Consider the following 5,837-nt stretch of genomic DNA (forward strand, 5'->3'; position numbering starts at 1 on the left):
CGGTTTTTGCGCGGCGGCCCGTTCCGCGCGCTGCATCCGGTCCAGTTTTTGCGCGGCGGCACCGATCCGCTCCGGTTTTTGCGCGGCGGCCCGTTCCACGGGCCGGATCCGCTCCGGTTTTTGCGCGGCGGCCCCGATCCGCTCCGGTTTTTGTGCGGCAGCCCGTTCCGCGGGCTGGATCCGCTCCGGTTTTTGCGCGGCGGCCCCGATCCGCTCCGGATTTTGCGCGGCGGCCCGTTCCGCGGGCCGGATCCGCTCCGGTTTTTGCGCGGCAGCCCCGATACGGTCCGGTTTTTGCGCGGCGGCCCGTTCCGCGGGCCGGATCCGCTCCGGTTTTTGCGCGGCGGCCCCGATCCGCTCCGGTTTTTGCGCGGCGGCCCGTTCCGCGGGCCGCATCCGCTCCGGTTTTTGCGCGGTGGCCCCGAACCTGTCCGGTTTTTGCGCGGCGGCCCGTTCCGCGGGCCGGATCCGGTCCGGTTTTTGCGCGGCGGCCCCGATCCGCTCCGGTTTTTGCGCGGCGGCCCGTTCCGCGCGCCGCATCCGGTCCAGTTTTTGCGCGGCGGCACCGATCCGCTCCGGTTTTTGCGCGGCGGCCCGTTCCGCGGGCCGGATCCGCTCCGGTTTTTGCGCGGCGGCCCCGATCCGCTCCGGTTTTTGTGCGGCAGCCCGTTCCGCGGGCTGGATCCGCTCCGGTTTTTGCGCGGCGGCCCCGATCCGCTCCGGTTTTTGCGCGGCGGCCCGTTCCGCGGGCCGGATCCGCTCCGGTTTTTGCGCGGCAGCCCCGATACGGTCCGGTTTTTGCGCGGCGGCCCGTTCCGCGGGCCGGATCCGCTCCGGTTTTTGCGCGGCGGCCCCGATCCGCTCCGGTTTTTGCGCGGCGGCCCGTTCCGCGGGCCGCATCCGCTCCGGTTTTTGCGCGGTGGCCCCGATCCACTCTGGTTTTTTGCGCGGCGGCCCGTTCCGCGGGCCGGATCCGGTCCGGTTTTTGCGCGGCGGCCCCGATACGGTCCAGTTTTTGCGCGGCGGCCCGTTCCGCGGGACGGAACCGGTCCGGTTTTTGCGCGGTGGCCCCGATCCGGTCCGGTTTTTGCGCGGCGGCCCGTTCCGCGGGCCGGATCCGGTCCGGTTTTTGCGCGGTGGCCCCGATCCTGCCCGGTTTTTGCGCGGAGGCCCGTTCCGCGGGCCGCATCCGCTCCGGTTTTTGCGCGGCGTCCCCGATCCGCTCCGGTTTTTGCGCCGCGGCCCGTTCCGCGGGCTGGATCCGCTCCGGTTTTTGCGCGGCGGCCCCGATCCGGTCCGGTTTTTGCGCGGCGGCCCGTTCCGCGGGCCGGATCCGGTCCGGTTTTTGCGCGGCGGCCCCGATCCGGTCCGGTTTTTGCGCGGCGGCCCGTTCCGCGGGCTGGATCCGCTCCGGTTTTTGCGCGGTGACCCCGATCCGGTCCGGTTTTTGCGCGGCAGCCCGTTCCGCGGGCCGGAACCGCTCCGGTTTTTGCGCGGCGGCCCCGAGCCGGTCTGGTTTTTGCGCGGCGGTCCGTTCCGCATCCGCTCCGGTTTTTGCGCGGCGGCCCCGATCCGGTCCGGTTTTTGCGCGGCGGCCCGTTCCGCGGGCCGCATCCGCTCCGGTTTTTGCGCGGCGGCCCCGATCCGCTCCGGTTTTTGCCCGGCGGCCCGTTCCGCGGGCCGCATCCGCTCCGGTTTTTGCACGGCGGCCCCGATACGGTCCGGTTTTTGCGCGGCGGCCCGTTCCGCGGGCCGGATCTGCTCCGGTTTTTGCGCGGTGGCTCCGATCCGGTCTGGTTTTTGCGCGGCGGCCCGTTCCGTGGGCCGGATCCGCTCCGGTTTTTGCGCGGCGGCCCCGATCCGGTCCGGTTTTTGCGCGGCGGCCCGTTATGCGGGCCGGTTCCGCTCCGGTTTTTGCGCGGCGGCCCCGATCCGGTCCGGTTTTTGCACGGCGGCCCGTTCCGCGGGCCCCGATCCGCTCCGGTTTTTGCGCGGCGGCCCCGATCCTGTCCGGTTTTTGCGCGGCGGCCCGTTCCGCGGGCTGGATCCGCTCCGGTTTTTGCGCGGCGGCCCCGATCCGGTCCGGTTTTTGCGCGGTGGCCCCGAGCCGTTCCGGTTTTTGCGCGGCGGCCCGTTCCGCGGGCCGGATCCGCTCCGGTTTTTGCGCGGTGGCCCCGATCCGGTCCGGTTTTTGCGCGGCAGCCCCGATCCGGTCCGGTTTTTTGCGCGGCGGCCCTTTCCGCGGGCCGGTTCCGCTCCGGTTTTTGCGCGGCGGCCCCGAGCCGGTCTGGTTTTTGCGCCGCGGCCCGTTCCGTAAGCCGCATCCGCTCCGGTTTTTGCGCGGCGGCCCCGATCCGGTCCGGTTTTTGCGCGGCGGCCCGTTCCGCGCGCTGCATCCGGTCCAGTTTTTGCGCGGCGGCACCGATCCGCTCCGGTTTTTGCGCGGCGGCCCGTTCCGCGGGCCGGATCCGCTCCGGTTTTTGCGCGGCGGCCCCGATCCGCTCCGGTTTTTGTGCGGCAGCCCGTTCCGCGGGCTGGATCCGCTCCGGTTTTTGCGCGGCGGCCCCGATCCGCTCCGGATTTTGCGCGGCGGCCCGTTCCGCGGGCCGGATCCGCTCCGGTTTTTGCGCGGCAGCCCCGATACGGTCCGGTTTTTGCGCGGCGGCCCGTTCCGCGGGCCGGATCCGCTCCGGTTTTTGCGCGGTGGCCCCGATCCGCTCCGGTTTTTGCGCGGCGGCCCGTTCCGCGGGCCGCATCCGCTCCGGTTTTTGCGCGGTGGCCCCGAACCTGTCCGGTTTTTGCGCGGCGGCCCGTTCCGCGGGCCGGATCCGGTCCGGTTTTTGCGCGGCGGCCCCGATCCGCTCCGGTTTTTGCGCGGCGGCCCGTTCCGCGCGCCGCATCCGGTCCAGTTTTTGCGCGGCGGCACCGATCCGCTCCGGTTTTTGCGCGGCGGCCCGTTCCGCGGGCCGGATCCGGTCCGGTTTTTGCGCGGCGGCCCCGATCCGCTCCGGTTTTTGCGCGGAGGCCCGTTCCGCGGGCCGGATCCGCTCCGGTTTTTGCGCAGCGGCCCCGATCCGGTCCGGTTTTTGCGCGGCGGCCCGTTATGCGGGCCGGTTCCGCTCCGGTTTTTGCGCGGCGGCCCCGATCCGGTCCGGTTTTTGCGCGGCGGCCCGTTCCGCGGGCCCCGATCCGCTCCGGTTTTTGCGCGGCGGCCCCGATCCTGTCCGGTTTTTGCGCGGCGGCCCGTTATGCGGGCCGGTTCCGCTCCGGTTTTTGCGCGGCGGCCCCGATCCGGTCCGGTTTTTGCGCGGCGGCCCGTTCCGCGGGCCCCGATCCGCTCCGGTTTTTGCGCGGCGGCCCCGATCCTGTCCGGTTTTTGCGCGGCGGCCCGTTCCGCGGGCTGGATCCGCTCCGGTTTTTGCGCGGCGGCCCCGATCCGGTCCGGTTTTTGCGCGGTGGCCCCGAGCCGTTCCGGTTTTTGCGCGGCGGCCCGTTCCGCGGGCCGGATCCGCTCCGGTTTTTGCGCGGTGGCCCCGATCCTGTCCGGTTTTTGCGCGGCAGCCCCGATCCGGTCCGGTTTTTGCGCGGCGGCCCTTTCCGCGGGCCGGTTCCGCTCCGGTTTTTGCGCGGCGGCCCCGATCCGCTCCGGTTTTTGCGCCGCGGCCCGTTCCGTAAGCCGCATCCGCTCCGGTTTTTGCGCGGCGGCCCCGATACGGTCTGGTTTTTGCGCGGCGGCCCGTTCCGCGCGCTGCTTCCGGTCCAGTTTTTGCGCGGCGGCACCGATCCGCTCCGGTTTTTGCGCGGCGGCCCGTTCCGCGGGCCGGATCCGGTCCGGTTTTTGCGCGGCGGCCCCGATCCGCTCCGGTTTTTGTGCGGCAGCCCGTTCTGCGGGCTGGATCCGCTCCGGTTTTTGCGCGGCGGCCCCGATCCGCTCCGGATTTTGCGCGGCGGCCCGTTCCGCGGGCCGGATCCGCTCCGGTTTTTGCGCGGCAGCCCCGATACGGTCCGGTTTTTGCGCGGCGGCCCGTTCCGCGGGCCGGATCCGCTCCGGTTTTTGCGCGGCGGCCCCGATCCGCTCCGGTTTTTGCGCGGCGGCCCGTTCCGCGGGCCGCATCCGCTCCGGTTTTTGCGCGGTGGCCCCGAACCTGTCCGGTTTTTGCGCGGCGGCCCGTTCCGCGGGCCGGATCCGGTCCGGTTTTTGCGCGGCGGCCCCGAGCCGGTCTGGTTTTTGCGCCGCGGCCCGTTCCGTAAGCCGCATCCGCTCCGGTTTTTGCGCGGCGGCCCCGATCCGGTCCGGTTTTTGCGCGGCGGCCCGTTCCGCGCGCCGCATCCGGTCCAGTTTTTGCGCGGCGGCACCGATCCGCTCCGGTTTTTGCGCGGCGGCCCGTTCCGCGGGCCGGATCCGGTCCGGTTTTTGCGCGGCGGCCCCGATCCGCTCCGGTTTTTGTGCGGCAGCCCGTTCCGCGGGCTGGATCCGCTCCGGTTTTTGCGCGGCGGCCCCGATCCGCTCCGGATTTTGCGCGGCGGCCCGTTCCGCGGGCCGGATCCGCTCCGGTTTTTGCGCGGCAGCCCCGATACGGTCCGGTTTTTGCGCGGCGGCCCGTTCCGCGGGCCGGATCCGCTCCGGTTTTTGCGCGGCGGCCCCGATCCGCTCCGGTTTTTGCGCGGCGGCCCGTTCCGCGGGCCGCATCCGCTCCGGTTTTTGCGCGGTGGCCCCGATCCACTCTGGTTTTTGCGCGGCGGCCCGTTCCGCGGGCCGGATCCGGTCCGGTTTTTGCGCGGCGGCCCCGATACGGTCCAGTTTTTGCGCGGCGGCCCGTTCCGCGGGACGGAACCGGTCCGGTTTTTGCGCGGTGGCCCCGATCCTGTCCGGTTTTTGCGCGGTGGCCCGTTCCGCGGGCCGGATCCGGTCCGGTTTTTGCGCGGCGGCCCCGATCCGCTCCGGTTTTTGCGCGGCAGCCCATTCCGCGGGCCGGAGCCGGTCCGGTTTTTGCACGGCGGCCCCGATCCGCTCCGGTTTTTGCGCGGCGGCCCGTTCCGCGGGCCCCATCCGGTCCGGTTTTTGCGCGGTGGCCCCGATCCGGTCCGGTTTTTGCGCGGCGGCCCGTTCCGCGGGCCGGATCCGCTCCGGTTTTTGCGCAGCGGCCCCGATCCGCTCCGGTTTTTGTGCGGCGGCCCGTTCCGCGGGCCGCATCCGCTCCGGTTTTTGCGCGGCGGCCCCGATCCGGTCCGGTTTTTGCGCGGCGGCCCCGATCCGCTCCGGTTTTTGCGCGGCGGCCCGTTCCGCGGGCCGGATCCGCTCCGGTTTTTGCGCGGCGGCCCCGATCCGCTCCGGTTTTTGCGCGGCGGCCCGTTCCGCGGGCCGGATCCGCTCCGGTTTTTGCGCAGCGGCCCCGATCCGGTCCGGTTTTTGCGCGGCAGCCCGTTCCGCGGGCCGGATCCGCTCCGGTTTTTGCGCGGCGGCCCCGATCTGCTCCGGTTTTTGCGCGGCGGCCCGTTCCGCGGGCTGGATCCGCTCCGGTTTTTGCGCGGTGGCCCCGATCCGGTCCGGTTTTTGCGCGGCGGCCCGTTCCGCGGGCCGGATCCGCTCCGGTTTTTGCGCGGCGGCCCCGATCCGCGCCGGTTTTTGCGCGGCGGCCCGTTCCGCGGGCCGCATCCGCTACGGTTTTTGCGCGGCGGCCCCGAGCCGGTCCGGTTTTTGCGCGGCGGTCCGTTCCGCGGGCCGGATCCGTTCCGATTTTTGCGCGGCGGCCCCGATCCGGTCAGGTTTTTGCGCGGCGGCCCGTTCCGCGGGCCGCATCCGCTCCGGTTTTTGCGCGGTGGCCCCGATCCTGTCC

This window comes from Phalacrocorax carbo, unplaced genomic scaffold (assembly GCF_963921805.1).
Source record: "Phalacrocorax carbo unplaced genomic scaffold, bPhaCar2.1 SCAFFOLD_53, whole genome shotgun sequence".
Classification (NCBI taxonomy): domain Eukaryota; kingdom Metazoa; phylum Chordata; class Aves; order Suliformes; family Phalacrocoracidae; genus Phalacrocorax; species Phalacrocorax carbo.